Source organism: Hyaena hyaena, unplaced genomic scaffold, assembly GCF_003009895.1.
Source record: "Hyaena hyaena isolate Hyena2069 unplaced genomic scaffold, ASM300989v1 scaffold_575, whole genome shotgun sequence".
Lineage (NCBI taxonomy): Eukaryota > Metazoa > Chordata > Mammalia > Carnivora > Hyaenidae > Hyaena > Hyaena hyaena.
In genome coordinates, this window is record NW_024081206.1 from 859,920 (window position 1) to 877,448 (window position 17,529).

Sequence of the window (17,529 nt, forward strand, 5' to 3'; positions counted from 1 at the left end):
GCTGTGTTTCTATCTTTTCCGTATACCATCCATTTCAGTTGCTTGTTAGCATGATTTTGGGATATGAGTCCATCACTCAAAATATTTACCATCCCTCTTCACTTTAAACTATCCACAGATAAGTATGGCTTCCATGTCTTCATTGGGCCATCAGGTAACCTGTGAAGGTTGGGAGTAGAGACCTCTCTAGGTTCACTTGCTTCATTAATCAACACTTCTATTGCTCTACTAATAGGCAACAGTCATTGAGTATTTACTACGTGTAAGCAGTATTCTAAGCCTTTTAATTGTATTTAAATGTGTGATCTTTTCAACAACCCTATAAGGTATGAATTTGAAGCACAAGGAAACTGAATTCTGTTCTTTAAGGATCTATAATAGCTAGCCAATCCTAGAACTAGCATTCAAATTCAGTTTGCCACCTTCCTTTATCCAACTGTGTTTCATCCAACCCTTGAGACTCTATCTGTTCTACAAGGACATGGAGGCTGGGAGGAGTGTAGGATTCAGTGAGCAGCAGTAGGATTTGGCAAGTAGTAGAGAGCCATTGAAAGGTTTTGAGTGGGAGAGTGATTTTTTTCACATGGTACTTAGGATATTTTGTCACTAGAGTATGACAGATTTCCCCAATTAGGAGAAGGACCAGGGGAAGGAAAAACATTTAGGGGCATTATAGCCATCATTTAGAGCCTGATGGTGTCTATGGAAATGAAACCACTCATCTGCCTGTGTCTTTCATTCCAACTGGGTCAGGCCCCTCACTGGCTCAGTTCCTTTGCCAATAGCTATTTCCCTGGTCCAGGGCACACCTTCTATCTGTCTTCTGTCTTCCTTTTTGTTTCTAAATTTTTTAAATGTTTATTCGTTTTTGAGAGACAGTGAGAGAACACAGGGGAGGGGCAGAGAGAGAGGGATGTACAGAATCTGGAGCAGGATCTAGGCTCTATGCTATCAGCACAGAGCCAGACGCAGGGCTTGAACTTATGAAGTGCCAGATTATGACCCGAGCTGAAGTTGGATTCTTAACCAACTGAACCATGCAGGCACCTCTGCTTTATTTCTTTATATAAAAATAGTTAAAATGTAACCATAGATATATTACTATTATTGAGTTCTCCCTACCCCCAACCTCATTCCCGGTAGGTACCTGTCACCTAATTCATATAGTTTTGATATAATTATTTCCCATATACTTGTCTTTCCTCACCAGTGAGTCCTTAGGTTCCTCAAGAGCAGAGACTGCACCTTGTACTTTGGCATGCTCTGCCATGCTGAGATCATCGGAGTTACCCCATAAGTGCTTGTGGAATATAAGAATGAATAAATAACTCCATTTTTTTTCCCCACTGGCAAGCTCATTGACAATAGGTGCCTAGAGTAATATAATTAGGAAGCTCCAAAATAAAATTGTGTTAAGGAACTACTTAAACGCTGTAAAGGAAAGTAGAGAAGACAGCCAATTAGTACCTACGAGCACCCATGATTTCTACATAATAGAAGAAGTCATTTATTGGATTTAGTTGACTTAGGTTCCTGGCTGCAGGCTATCCCCTGAGTCCTTAATTGCTTAATCCAAAAGGAGGAAGGAAAGGGTTCAGAACCAGGTTATAAAGTGTTTGGACTGAGAAACCCCAAACCTGGGCAATTTGAGAATGTAGCTCGAGAACCAAGGAGCCTGAATGAGGGGGGCAGACTACCAACGGCTGAGCATCTGGTGTGTGCAAACACTATACTGAGCACATTTTCTTTTGGTCTCCATCACAACCTGCTAGGTTTGTCTTGGTACCCCTTTGAAAGATGAGAAAACTAGCTCTAAAAGGATGTATGACTCACCCGAGAGTACACAGCTGGTAAGAAACGAAGAAGAGATTCAAATCCACTTCTATCTGGCTCTACAAACAATTCTTTATTGTTTACACACAGGACTAGGCTGGTAATATCAATGTGTGAATTAGGCTGAGTGTAAGAAATTGGGAGAACTGTACAAGCCCTGTTTTAAGACATTCAGAAACAAAGTTTTTAAAAAATTTTCTTAATGTTATTTTAACTTTTTATTTCTGAGAGATAGAGCCAGTGTGAACAGGGGAGGGTCAGAGAGAGAGGGAGACACAGAATCCCAAACAGGCTTCAGGCTCTGAGCTAGCTGTCAGCACAGAGCCTTACACAGGGCTCGAACCCATGAACTGTGAGATCATGACCTGAGCTGAAGTCGGACGTTTAACCAACTAAGCCACCCAGAAACCCCTGTCTAGTTGTTTTTAAAAGTTTGTTTCAACTGACTTCAGCTCAGGTGGTATCTCAGTGTTCGTGAGTTCGAGCCCCACCTCAGGCTCTGTGCTGACAGATCAGAGCCTGGAGCCTGCTTCAGATTCTGTGTCTCCCTCTTTCTCTGTCCCTCCCCCGCTCACACTGTGTCTGTCTGTCCCTCTCTCAAAAATAAAATTAAGACATTAAAAATTTTTTTTTAAAAAACTCTGCTAGCCAAACAAACACCACCCCCCATCCCCCATGTTGCAGCCTGGACTTCACCATTCACAAACTTTTTTTTTTTTTTAATTGGAGAGAGAGAGCACATGAGTGGGGGATAGGGGCAAGAAGGAGAGAGAGAGAGAGAGAAAGAGAGAGAATCTTAAGTAGGCTCCATAGCGTGGGGCCCGATGCCAGGCTGGATCCAACAACACTGGAATCTTTACCTGAGCTGAAATCAGGAGTTGGATACTCAACCAAGTGAGCCACCCAGGCGCCCCACAACCTTCATTTTAATACGGGAAGGAACTGCACTCAGTCGGGGATGTGAGACTGGGATCCCTCTGGCATTTTCTGTAATGGGCCAGCAAGGCTAGTCTGGAACTTGACCTAACCGATGAGGGGGAAAAGCGTGCCATGGAGAGGTTGTGAAAGCAAAGACGTTGTTCAAGCATCCAGCTTAACCAGAGCTGGACTGTCAGCTAACAGGCCTTAGCAAACTGAGGAGGGTCCACTTTGTGGTTGATATGTGGCAAGAGATCTGGGGGCCCTGGCAAGTGGAGTGACAGGAGGGTCTAGGACCATCCAGGTCAGATGATTCCAGAGGAAGGTAAAAGTGGCCTCAGAGAGGCCCGAAGGTGATGGGAAGGTAGGAGGAGGCGTGGTCAGCATCAGAGAGGTCAGAGGTGAAGGTCCAAACAGTAGCTCCAAGGCAGACTATTCAAAGCTGGCCTTCTCTCCCTGGAGGTGGGGAGATAGGATGCAGCCTTCACCTTGGGAGGCCAGGTGGGATTTAGATTCAGGGAAAAGAAACAGAATTCTGAGAGTTATATTCTAGAACTTACCCTGGGCAAGAGAGAAACCTATCCCAATTTTAGAGGGATAGGTGTATCATAAGCACATACACACACAATAAAATGTATATAATATACAGGGACCACTGTCACTTGAGATACAGCTATTATTGCTGGAGCATCATGACCTGGAACCCTGAACATTCACTTTCATAGATAACACCACTCAGGCCCCACCACCACATGCCCCCATGTCTCTTGCTCTATGTCACTGAAACACAAGGCAACTCATTCAGGTGTGTGGGTGTGTAGCTGTTGTCATTAGAAAAAGATTGGGGAGAACTGGAGCAGTGGAAGCACTTAGGTAAGAGGAAAGACAAGTTAGCATGTCAAGTCCTTCCTTTTAGGTAGCATGAAGGCAATAGGTTCTGCATAATAAAGTAATAAAGTATACATTTTTTAACTATTTCCACACATTTTTTTTGGCTGCTTTTCATGTTCCAGTTTGTGGTTCTGCAGGTACTGAGAATTAATACAGTTTTTACAACAGTTATATATGGTGGATAAGTAGTGTTTTGCAATACTAAAAATTCATACTATCTGGAGCACCTGGATGGCTTAGTCAGTTGAGTGTCTGAGTCTTGATACTGGCTCAGGTCATGACCCCACAGTCGTGAAATCGAGCCCCATGTTAGGCTCTACGCTGAGAGAGTGCTGCCTGTTTGGGATTCTCTCTATCCATCTTTCTCTGCCCCTCCCCCCAATAAATAAACATTAAAAAATTCATACTATTAAATTTGTATATATTAAGGTCTAGATGTAACATCTTGGAGTGTTACTGACATGGCCAACTGTATGGGCATTCAGTGCTCAGGCTACAAATCCTATTATTATAAAATATTTATTAAGCTTAAATTAAATTTTCAAAAAGTTGAATTAAAAATTAAGATTGATTTAAATATTGTTTAAAACTTTGATATTCATTAATTATAAGGAATATATAATTGTATATTGATTATTATTTTATATATAATTATATAATATATCAATACATAGCTTAATAATTATATAATATTTATATATTATATTATGGGTAATAGAATATATAACAATTATTTATCTATACTAAATATGACTATATAATAATTATATATTGATATTCATTAATTATAATGAATATAATGTTACCTTTTAAATTTAATAGATAACCGAATTTTTTTTTTTTAATTTTTTTAACGTTTTATTTATTTCTAGGAGAGAGAGAGAGAGACAGCGTGAGCAGGGGAGGGTCAGAGAGAGAGGGAGTCACAGACTGAAACAGGCTCCAGGCTCTGAGCTGGCAGTCAGCACAGAGCCCGACGCGGGGCTCGAACCCACGAACCTAAGCGAAAGTCGGACGCTTAACCGACTAAGCCACCCAGGCGCCCCGATAACTGAATATTTTACAGGGAAATATTTATAATTATTTGAGAAATAAATACAATTTCATACATTTTATTCTCAATTTACATTTTAAATGAAATCTTATTTAAATTTTATACAATTTCAATGTACTTACATTTTACTTTTTGCAGGCTGGATTCATTTCATTGTCACAACAAACTTGTGAAGGGAGAGTTATCCTTATTTGTGCCAATATATCACAAAGTACATGAACCTCTTGATCATAGAAACATACAATTTCATTGAACTGAAGGATAAGAAAAATAAATTTCATGGAGTATATATAATAATTTATGAATTATGCATGTATTACTTAAACATCATTAGCCTATCAATAGACCACCTATATATAAGCAATAGTGGTTAAATTCAATCAACCTTGATATTTTAATTTTGGTCATATGAAACCATAGGTTCATGCATATTTTAAAATTTTGTTTTTGTGATGGTATAAATGTCAAGGTAAGAATATAGAATCTTAAGTCATTCACCAGTTTGTTAGCTTCATTTATAACTTTTAAATATTCAGACCTACATGGGCTTAGTGGGTTGAACTGTGGTCCCAAAAAGATATGTCCAAGTCTTAATCCCTGGTACCTGGGAGAGTGAGCTTATTTGGAAGAAGGGTCTTTGCAGATGTAATTGAGGGATCTTGTGATAAGGTCATCCTGGATTAAGCATTGTGGGCCACAAGACTAATGACAAATGTCCTTAGGAGAGAGGAGAAGTCATACAGACACAGGGGAGAAGGTCATGTGAAGCGGAAGGCAAACTCCAAGCCCAGGAACACCCAGAACACCTGGAAGGTATAAGGAAGGATTGTCCCCTAAGGCCTTCAGAAGGAGCATTGCCCTGCTGACACCCTGGCTTCTGACTTCTGGGCTCCAGAACTGTGAAGGACAAGGTACTTGCTGTTTTAGGCCAAATTTGTGATCGTCTGTTAGGACAGCCCTAGGAAACTAATACAGTGGGCCTCCCTCTGTCTTCTTGTCCTGGACCTTGCTAATATTAGGAGTGAGTCTGGCTGCTGGGTACGCCAGTCATGGGAGGCAGTACAAGAGCCTAGGTTTTTTTGTTTTTAAATTTTTTAATGTTTTATTTATTTTTGAGACAGAGAGAGACAGAGCATAAGGGGGGTAGGGGCAAAGAGTCAGAGACATACGGAATCTGAAATAGCTCCAGGCTCTGAGCTGTCAGCACAGAGCCCAATGCAGGGCTCGAACCCACAAATGTGAAACATGACCTGAGCCGAAGTCAGAGTCTTAACCGACTGAGCCACCCAGTAGCCCCAAGAGCCTAGGTTTCAAACCTGCCCTCTGTTCCAGGCCTGTCCCTTGTGCACTTGTGCCTTTACTGAGTACCTGAGCTCCTTGGAGGTGGGTATCTATCTTTGTCTTCTTTGTAGCTACAACTTCTAGCCAGGTGCTCAGAATGAGCTAATGAAGGAATGAATAAATGAACAACTGAATAGTGGTTATAAGAGAGCAGCCTCCAGAGCCAGGCTTGCCCAGGTCCAAAGTCCAGTTGCTGGCCATGTGACTGGGGCAAAGTTATGTAACTTGACTCAACTCCAAAGACTGAATTCATCCTCCGTAAACTGGTATGATAGCACTCACTTCACGTGGTAGTTGTAAGAGTCAAATGAGTCAATTCATATAAAGTAACCAGCATATAATTAACAGTAAATAAATGGTAGCTGTCATCATCATCATCATCATCATCTTTATTAATATTTTATACTGCCCCACCTCAAGGCCTTCATTCATGCTGTTCTCTTTTCCTGAGATACTCACTCTTTCCCCAGCTTCCTTCTACTCAGGGTTCTGGTCTCAGCTTAAACCTCACTTTTTCAAGACTACCTTCCCTGACTCCAGAGTTTAGATCAGTAGTATGCTCCAGCATTTCTGTCCATATTTCCTAAAGTCTGTGAACTCTGTAAGGGTAGACAATATGTTGTCTTGAGCCCTAATACAATGATGTACCTAGCAAAGGACCCAGCAAAGAGTAAACAAAGATTATGGGAAATAAAATTGTTGAATGAATGGTTCAATTCAGATCAAGATCTAATGGAAAGGAAAGACTCAAAGGTAAAGACACACTATCTCTGGAAAGAAGATTAATTTGACTCCATTTCTTTGTAGGGCTTTGGGACCTCTCTCACCTCCATCAGTTTTGAAAATGAAATTCAGACTTTCCCTGCTCTCATAGTTTCTGGGAAACCTGATTTTGGTTTGCGGGAGATGTAAGAAATGGGATCCAGGATGCTCAGGGTACAATGGCTCCATTGTGTATGAAATGTCTGATCTTAGTCATAGATTCATACTGACCCCCAGGGCATCTGTGTCAATGCCTGGCAGGATATCTGCTGGAGAAATGGCGCCCATCTGGACTAGAATTAAAAATCCCTGTATATGACTTTCAAGGTGGCTTATATCTATTAGCAGTATTCCCTTCCGGAAGCCAAAACAAACAAAAGACAGCCTCAAGAGTTGGCTGGGGTCCTAGATCTAAGTTAGGGCCCTTAGGGCTTTGCCAAGGGACCAGGATGGAGGTGAGCATGACATACTTATGATTAGATGATTGGTTGGTGTTTGTAACACACAAAGCAGACCTCCGTCTACAGAGGTCTGTTCTGTTACATTTTGGGGATTGGTGCCAGGGACATGGCCCCCTCCCTTCCTGATCTGCCTTCTTACCTACTCAGTGATTATAATCTGCCTTGCCTGCTCCATGGGGTGCTGGACGTCAGCCACCTACTGCAGGACACCACTTCAGAGCTGGGCTGTGAGCCACTGCCCTTCTTTCCTTGCCACCAATCTTGGGCTGGCAAAGGCAAGCTGCAGTACACGCATCATCAGGTAGTAATCGGGGACTGTGGTAGCTGGGCTGCAGGGCAGGTTTAGGAACCTAAGCTGAAAAGGAATCTGTATCTCCACAGCTTGAAACAATAATCTTTTGGATGCCTGCTTATCTTAACTGGTTTAAAACCTTCTTCACAAAGATTTGAGGCTTTGCACAAAGATGGAGTCAGGGGAATGAGTGTTACTCCAGCTCTGCTATATGAGCCTGTGACTTTGGGCAAGTTCTTTACTCCTCTTGGTGGTAGATTTCTTGGGCAGAGATGGACCATCTATTCTTTAATGTCTCATCTCATTTTAATATTCTGTTGTTATACCTAATTCAGCCCCAGGGCCTAGAGGCTAGCAGTGTATCTGGCACATAGAAGGCCCTTAACGTGAACATGTATTGAGCGCTTTCTGCATATTATCTACTGTGCTAAATATTTTACAAGCATTATCATCTTAGGGAATCCTCACATACATATGGGAAATTGAGCTTCAAAGAGATTAAATAAGCTAAGGTCACCTAGCTAAAGGGATAGAATAGGAACTTGAAATCAGTACTTCCTGGCTCCCAAATTCATGTTTGTTTGTTTCTTTACCACCATACTGTGATGTTTCTCAAGAAATAATCAGAATGAATGCGTGAGTGTTAGTTAATAAGCTAACCCAGATATTTGGTGAGCTGGATTGAAATGAAAAATAGCCTTGATTGGTTTCTTTGGGTTGAGGAACTGGTCAACACAACATCTTTGAGAAGTAGGAAGCACACATATATACCACCTGCATCATGATGTGAAAGGCTCTTAAACTTCCCAACAGCATTGGTTACTGAAAGTTTTTACTTCCAGTCTTGCTAGGAAACACAGTACCTTCAAGCCAGTCTTCAGTCATACAGCAATGAACAGTTTCCTGTTCTCTAAATTTGGGAACTTGATGTATCATCAGGAATTTGGATTTCTCTCATTGCAATAGACTTGGGCCAAACCTGTGTGTGGTGGGCATTTGCTACATTTCCCTCTTTGCATCGCTTTCCCTTCCTGGGGTCATGGGACCTTGATTGGATGGAGGGGAATCCTTTGTCCTTTCAGCTTCTGATCAAGGTGACCTCAGAGTAGAGCACATGACCAGGCTAAAACAATGAGGTGGGGGCATTTTGTTTCCTACCTCAACATCTATAGTTTATAGTGATGAACACTCAACCCAGATGAGATCGATGGGCCTCATCCCAGGACTTTGGTTTGTCTCCTAAGAGATGTGGGCTCTCCTAGATTATTGTGACATAAAGATTGAAACTACTGGGTTTCATGTACAGCCTGGACTGGGTATCAACCCAGAGGCAGCAGAATTGTAATATATACTTGGGACATTGTTTAAACCCTGAATTGTGCCCCATCTAAAGATATTTCATCAAAGTAGGCAAATAAATTCTCTTTTGCTTTAGCCAATTAGAATGAAGTTTTATGTGACTTTCAGCTGAAAGAGAGGTGATTCAGTGACATTTAGTCATTACTACTTCTCTTTCCCATGGATCAAATTCCTCTAATGGGTGGGCTGGAAGAACATAAAAACTGAGCTACCAATATGTGTTTGGGGGGTGAGCTGTGATGGGCACTCCCTTTAAGGGGAAAGACCTACCTTTCCAGTTTTGCCTAACTACTTTCCCATTGAGTTTCCTTGATAATATCTCTCTTTTTTAAAAAAAAAAATTTATTTGTTTTGAGAGAGAGAGAGAGAGAGAGAGCATGCACACACACACACACACGAAGGGGAGGGGCAGAGAGAGAGGAAGAGGGAGAATCTCAAGCAGGCTCCACATTGTCAGCTCAAGCATAATGTGGGGCTCAATCTCATCAACCGTGAGATCATGACCTGAGCTGAAACCAAGAGTCAGATGCTTAACTGACTGAGCCACCAAGGTACCCTTCTTGATAATATCTCTTAATAAAGGGTAACATTGCCTTCTGACATCCTACATTGCCATGTCTATGGTGGTGCCATTTAGTGACACCCTGCTTGGAATTTTATATGAAGATGTTTAATAGCTTTTCTTTTTTATTGGGATATAGGTAGATAGATAAGATTGGGGTTATGCACCTTCTCCAAGTTTGTTTGGTAGGATGTCTGCATGTAGCCTAGTGCCCCTGCTGCCCATGTGGGAAGGCACTGAGAGCCATGTCCCTTTCTGAGCAGTAGCTCTGCTGGGAGTGTCCTGTCCCAGGTGGCTCTTTTGAAACCTATGCATTTAGAACCCCTGAGATCAAAGGCTCACCCTTTGTGTTGTCAGTGGTGAGATGTAAATAGTTATGTTGGTGAGGGAGGGGTTGGTGGTGGTGTTGAACTTGGAAGGAATTGTGAAAAGTGCTGCAATGTGAAGAGTTTGGGAGACAGAGCCTGTTGTGAATGTTTACTCCCAAGTGCTAGGCTTTAGTCAGTGCCTGGTTTGGCCCCACTGTACAGATGTGGTCCCTGGGATCAGCAAATCTTAGTTCCAGAAATCATTCTGGTCTCTGGGATCAAAACGTTACCCAGGAACCAAGAGAGGCCACGATTGCTGATTGATCGGGTAATCTACATTCTTGCTACTCCAAGTGAGGTCCACAGACCAGCCCCATCATCAGCATCATCTGGGAGCTTTTGGAAATGTAGGATCTCAGGTGCACCCCAGACTTACTATATTAGAATTCCCAGGTGATTTGTGTACACAGTACAGTTTGAGAAGTGCTGATCTGTATCTATAGATTCTAGTTCTTCACTCAATTCAGCGTTTAATGGGCACCCACTGTGTTCTAGGCATTGTGCTGAGTATAACAGATACAAAGATGAATAATGTATAGTCTTTTTTAAAGGACTGCTTACAGCTTATTTACTTCTTAATTCTTTCTCTAGTCTCTCCCCAGCCCTCTGCATTCTGGCTTTTGCCCTACCTTTCACTGAAATGCTTCCTTTGAAGATCACTAATGACCTAGTTGTTGTCAAATTCAATTTTTTCTTCTCTGTAGCATTTAATGCTTCTGACCAACACCTACCCCTGAAATGCTATCCTTTCCTGGTTTTGCTGACATTGTGCCATCTTTGTTTTCCCTTTTTCTCCCTCCCACCCAATTCATTAACTGACTTATTTCCTTTCCTAGGGCTCTCTCTCACCTTACTGCCCTCCCTACTTTTGTGATATGAAATACTTTTATTTTAGAGCCCTTGACCCTCTAGGGACCCCAGGACTGTTGATATTAAAAGGGACCCATGGGTCTCTCCTTCCTATAGATTCTTTTTTAAAAAGCTGTCAATTACTTCCAGAAGGGAATTAAATTTGGAGAATGTCTCTGAAATGAAAGTAGTAGGTTTTCATGGGTATTGTTGCTGTAACAAATTATCACAACCTTGATGGCTTAAAACAAATTTGTTATCATGTAGTTCTGAAGGTCAGAAATCTGATGTGGGTCTCATTGAGCTAAAAGCAAGGCATTAGGAAGGCTATGTTCTCTTCTGAAAGCTCTAGGAGAGATTCTGTCCCCTTGCCCTTTCCAGCTTCTAGAAGCTATTTGCATTTTTTGCTTTTAAGGACTCATATGATTGGGTTGGATTCACCTTAATGATCTAGAATAAACTCCCATCTCACTGTTCTTAACTGCAATCACATTGCAGAGTCCCTTTTGTAATGTAAGGTAACATAGTCACAGGTGCTAGGAATTAGGACATCTTTGGGGGGTCTATTATCTTGCCCATTATAGTGAGATTGAGGAGAGTAAAGGTTGGAAGAAGGGGAATAGAAGGACGGCATGTTCCCTGCATGCCTACGATGGATCCAAGATGAGTTAACAAGGCATCTCAGTGCCTAACTTGGAAAAGTAGGCTGAGAATGAGAAGAAGGGCTAACAGGGGGCAGGGAATACAGGGAGGTAGAGAGCTCAGGCCAACCACCCATGCACTTAGGGCTCCTAAATCTATCCCAGTCATATGGCAAAACAGCACCTTATACCCATCAAGTTCAAAACCGAATCCATCATCTCCTTCATGGGACTCTTCTCCTTTGCTTTCCCTGTGTCTGTGAATGAGACCACTATTTAACTTGTTATTCAAGACATAAACTTTCAGTTACACTGACTTCCTCTTTCCTTATCCACACACCAACACATCACGAACTTCTGTCAAGTCTTCTTTGCCTATGTTTCTTATATAAAATCTACTGTTGCAGACCTAGGGCTGGCCCCTCATTCCACCTCAGACCAGCTTCCCTGCCTCCATGACTCTCAGTTCACCACCCACTCTGATGTTGGGTGATCTACCAATCTTCTTCTTTGTCCCAGTTTAAATACTTCAAAGACTGCCTCCCCCCATCGTCTTCAGGATCAAGTCCAAACTTGGCATGATTTTCAAAGCCAATTTGGCAACAACCTCCATATCTTGTCTTATTTTTGCCAAACTTCATCCTGTATTCTATACTCCAACCTACCTGAACCCTTACTTGTCTCTTTCATACTTTTGCTCTTTCTTACTTAAGCAAATGCTCCTCCCTTTATCTGATTCTAGCTCCTGGTCCCACAGGACTCAGCTCAGTTATTACATCCTTTTATCCCTTCTAGGTAGACTTGGCCATGCTCTCTCCCCAGATTTACACAGCTTTTTGCACATAGTACTATTGTAGCATCTAGCATAATGCCTTGTACTTGTTTGTGTGTATGTTAGTTTTCTCCTCTAGATTCATCAGTATTGATAGAGTCCTTATTTGTCAGCATGGAATTTTGTTCATGCATTTTATTTACTAACAAAGATTATTGAGGCATATGTCTATTTTCTCACTAGGCTACACCATTCTTCAGAATGATGACCTATCTATTCACCCACATATTCCCATTGCTTTGCACAGTTCCTACCCATTCTAGGTGCTCATGTTGAAAAAATGAATGCTATCTCTTTATCCAAACCTGAGGGCTAATAATAAAGCCCTACACGCCCACCCAGGGGAGAAAGAGATTTGTTCCACATTCCTCCCTTGAAGATATATCTTCCTTGGTGATGGTTCTTTCTGCCATGCCTCTTGCTCCGCTAAGGAAGATGTGGGTTCTTAAGGAAGATGTGGATTCTTAAGGAAGGCTGGAGGGTAAGCTTAGAAGTAGTAATCTTTTTTTTAAGTAATTTATTTATTTTTAAATTTCCATCCAAGTTAGTAAGTATATAGTGCAATAATAATTTCAGAAGTAGATTCCTTAATGTCCCTTACCCATCAAACCCATGCCCCTTCCCACAACCCCTCCAGCAACCCTCTGTTTGTTTTCTATATTTAAGAGTCTCTTATGTTTTGTGCCTCTCCCTGTTTTTATATTATTTTTGCTTCCCTTCCTTTATGTTCTTCTGTTTTGTATCTTAAAGTCCTCATATGAATGAAGTCATATGATATTTGTCTTTCTCTGACTGACTAATTTTGCTTAGCATAATACCCTCTAGTTCCATCCATGTAGTTGCAAATGGCAAGATTTCATTCTTTTTGATTGCCGAATAATACTCCATTGTGTGTGTGTGTGTATATATATATATATATACCTCTTCTTTACTCTTCTTTATCCATTCATTCATTGATGGACATTTGGGCTCTTTCCATACTTTGGCTATTGTTGATAGCGCTGCTATAAACCTAGGGGTGCATGTGTCCCTTTGAAACAGCATACCCGTATCCTTTGTATAAATATCTAGTAGTGCAATTGCTGGGTTGTAGGGTAGTTCTTTTTTAAAATTTTTGGGGAACCTCCATACTGTTTCCAGAGTGGCTGCACCAGTTTGCATTCCCACCAGCAGCATGAAGGCGATCCTCTTTCTTCACATCCTTGCCAACATCTGTTGTTGCCTGAGTTGCTAATGTTAGCCACTCTGACAGGTGTGAGGTAGTATCTTATTATTGTTTGTATTTCTGCTGTGTTGTTGTGATCTTTCCTCTTTCATTCTTGATTTTATTTATTTGGGTCCTTTCTTTTTTCTATTTGATCAAACTGGCTAGGAGTTTATCAATTTTGCTAATTCTTTCAAAGACCCAGCTTCTGGTTTCATTGATCTGTTCTACTGTTTTTTTGTTTTTTGTTTTGTTTTGTTTTTTGTTTGGTTTTGATAGCATTGATTTCTGCTCTAATCTTTATTATTTCCTGTCCTCTGCTGGTTTGGGGTTTTATTTGCTGTTCTTTTTTCAGCTCTTTAAGGCGTAACGTTAAGTTGTGTATCCGAGACCTTTCTTCCTTCTTTAGGAAGTCCTGGATTGCTATATACTTCCCTCTTATGACTGCCTTTGCTATGTCCCAAAGGTATTGGGCTGTGGTGTTATCATTTTCATTGGCTTCCATGAACTTTTTAATTCCCCTTTAACTTCTTGGCTAGCCCATTCATTACTTAGTAGTATGGTCTTTAGTTTCCAAGTATTTGTTATCTTTCCACATTTTTTTTTCTTGTGGTTGATTTCGAGTATCATAGGGTTGTGGTCTGGAAATATGCACAGTATGATCTCGATCTTTTTCTACTTGTTGAGGGCTGATTTGTGCCCCAGTATGTGATCGTTTCTGGAGAACGTTCATGTGCACTGAAGAAGAATGTGTATTCCAATGCTTTAGGATGAAATGTTCTGAATATATCTGTTAAGTCCATCTGGTCCAGTGGATCATTCAAAGCCATTGTTTCCTTGTTGATTTTCTGTTTAGATGATCTGTCAATTGCTGTAAGTGGGGTGTTGAAGTCCCCTACTATTATGGTATTATTATCAAGGAGTTTCTTTATGTTTGTGATTAATTGATTTATATATTTGGGTGCTGCCAAATTTGGAGTGTAAATGTTTACAATTGTTAGGTTTTCTTGCTGGATAGACCCCTTAATTATGATATAATGCCTTTTCCCCTCTCATGTTACAGTCTTCATTTTAAAGTCTAGATTGTCTGATATAAGTATGGCTACTCTGGTTTCTTTGTTGACCATTAGCATGATACATGGTTTTCCATCCTCTTACTTTCAATCTGAAGGTGTCTTAGGTCTAAAGTTGGATGGATCTTGTTTTCTTATCCATTCTGTTACCCTATGTCTTTTGATTGGAGCATTTAGTCCATTGACATTTAGAATGAGTACTGAAATATATGAATTTATTGCCATTATGTTGCCAGTAGAGTTGGAGTTTCTGGTGGTGGTCTCTGATCCTTTCTAATATTTGTTGCTTTTGGTCTTTTTTTCCCCCCATCTTTTCTCCTCTCAGAAAGTCCCCCTTAAAATTTCTTGCAGAACTGGTTTAGTGGTCATGAACTCCTTTAATTTTTGTTTGGGAACTTTTTATCTCTCTTTTTATTTTGAATGACAGCCTTGCTGAATAAAGACTTCTTGGCTGCATATTTTTTTTTGATTCAGCACATTGAATATACCTGCCACTCCTTTCTGGCCTGTCAAGTATCTGTGGATAGGTCTGTTGCAAACCTGATCTGTCTTCTCTTGTAGGTTAAGGACTTTTTTCTCCTTTGCTGCTTTCATGGTTTTTTCCTTGCCTGCGTATTTTGTGAATTAGACTATGATAATACCTTGTTGATGGTTGGTTTTTGTTGAATTTAATGGGAGTCCTCTGTGCTTCCTGGATTTTGACGTTTGTGTTTTTCCCTAGGTTAGGAAAGTTTTCTGCTATGATTTGCTCACATAACCCTTCTACCCCTTTATCTATCTCCTGGGACCCCTATGATTCTGATGTTGTTCCTTTTTAATGAGTCATTGATTTCTCTAATTTTTTTTTAAATAGTTTATTGTCAAATTAGTTTCCACATAACACTCAGTGCTCATCCCCACAAGTGTCCTCCTCCATGCCCATCCCCCCTCCCCCCCACATCCATCAGTCCTCAGTTTTTGTCAGCATTCAAGAGTCTCTCATGGTTTGCCTCTCTCCCTTTCCCCCACCATTTCCGCCCTTCTTCTCCCCCTTGTTCCTCAGTCAAGTTCCTCCTAATCCTCCTATACGTGCAAACATATGATATTTGTCCTTCTCTGCCTGACTTATTTCGCTCAGCATAACACCCTCAAGGTCCATCCATGTTGCTACACATGGCCAGATTTCATTGTTTCTCATTGCCATGTAGTATTCCATGGTATAGATAAACCACATCTTCTTGATCCATTCATCTGTTGATGGACACTTAGGCTCTTTCCATGTTTTAGCTATTGTGGAGAGTGCTGCTATGAACATTGGGGTACATGTGCTCCTATGCCTCAGCATTTCTGTATCCCTTGGGTAAATTCCTAGCAGTGCTATTGCTGGGTCCTAGGGGAGTTCTATTGTTAGTTTCCTGAGGAACCTCCACACTGTTTTCCAGAGGGGCTGTACCAGTTTACATTCCCACCAACAGTGTAGGAGGGTGCCCGTTTCTCCACATCCTCGCCAGCATCTCGTGTTCTCTGATTTGCTCATTTTAGCCACTCTGACTGGCATGAGGTGGTATCTCAGTGTCATTTTGATTTGTATTTCCCTGATGAGGAGGGATGCTGAGCATCGTTTCATGTGTCTGTTGGCCATCTGGATGTCCTCTTTGGAGAAGTGTCTGTTCATATCTTCTGCCCATTTCTTCACTGGGTTGTTTGTTTTTCAGGCGTGGAGTTTGGTGAGTTCCGTACAGATTCTGGATATCAACCCTTTATCTGATATGTCATTTGCAACTATCTTTTCCCATTCCGTTGGTTGCCTATTAGTTTTGTGGGTTGTTTCCTTTGCCGTGCAACCATGTTAAAATTTAAAACTCACGTTCATCAGATTCCTTGTTATAAAAAACATCAATTTACTTTTGAAAAATATAATTAAAAAGCCTTACTACAATTGAAAAACTTCTAGTAGGATTAGGATCACTGCAAAATACACATAGCAACCTATCAGACATAGATTTTCTGAGTTGTTTCCTTGGCTCTGCAGAAGCTTTTAATCTTGATGAGGTCCCAATCATTTATTTTTGCTCTTGATTCCCTTGCTTTTGGGGATGTGTCAAGTAAGAAGTTGCTGTGGTGGAGGTCAAGGAGGTTGTTTCCTGCTTTCTCCTCTAGGGTGTTGATAGTTTCCTGTCTCACGTTCAGGTCCTTTATCCATTTTGAGTTGATTTTTGTGCATGGTGTGAGAAAATGATCTAGTTTCATTCTTCTGCATGTTGCTATCCAGTTCTCCCAACACCATCTGTTAAAAAGGCTGTCTTTTTTCCATTGGATATTCTTTCCTGCTTTGTCAAAGATCAGTTGGCTGTATACTTTTGGGTCCACTTCTGAGTTCTCAATTCTGTTCCATTGGTCTATGTGTCTGTTTTTGTGCCAATACCATACTGTCTTGAGGATGACAGCTTTGTAGTAGAGGCTAAAGTCTGAGATGGTGATCCCTCCCGTTTTGGTTTTATTTTTCAGTATTACTTTAGCTATTCGGGGTCTTTTGTGGTTCCATACAAATTTTTGGATAGTTTGTTCTAGTTTTGAGAAGTATGCTGGTGCAATTTTGATTGGAATTGCATTGAATGTGTAGAGTGCTTTAGGTAGTAATGACATCTTAACTATATTTATTCTTCCTATCCATAAGCATGGAATGTTTTTCCATTTCTTTGTGTCTTCTTCAATTTCCTTCATAAGTTTTCTATAGTTTTCATCATACAGATCTCTTGTATCCTTGGTTAGGTTTATTCCGAGGTATTTTATGGTTTTTTGTGCAGTTGTGAATGGGATCAGTTTCTTGATTTCTCTTTCTGTTGCTTCATTGTTGGTGTATAAAAATGCAACCGATTTCTGTACGTTGATTTTGTACCCTGCAACTTGGCTGAATACTTGGATCAGTTCTAGTAGGCTTCTGGTGGAGTCTGTCGGGTTTTCAATGTAGAGTATCATGTCATCTGCGAAGAGGGAAAGTTTGACTTCCTCTTTGCCAATTCTGATGCCTTGGATTTCCTTTTGTTGTCTGATGGCTGATGCTAGGACTTCCAGCACTATGTTAAACAACAGTGGTGAGAGTGGACATC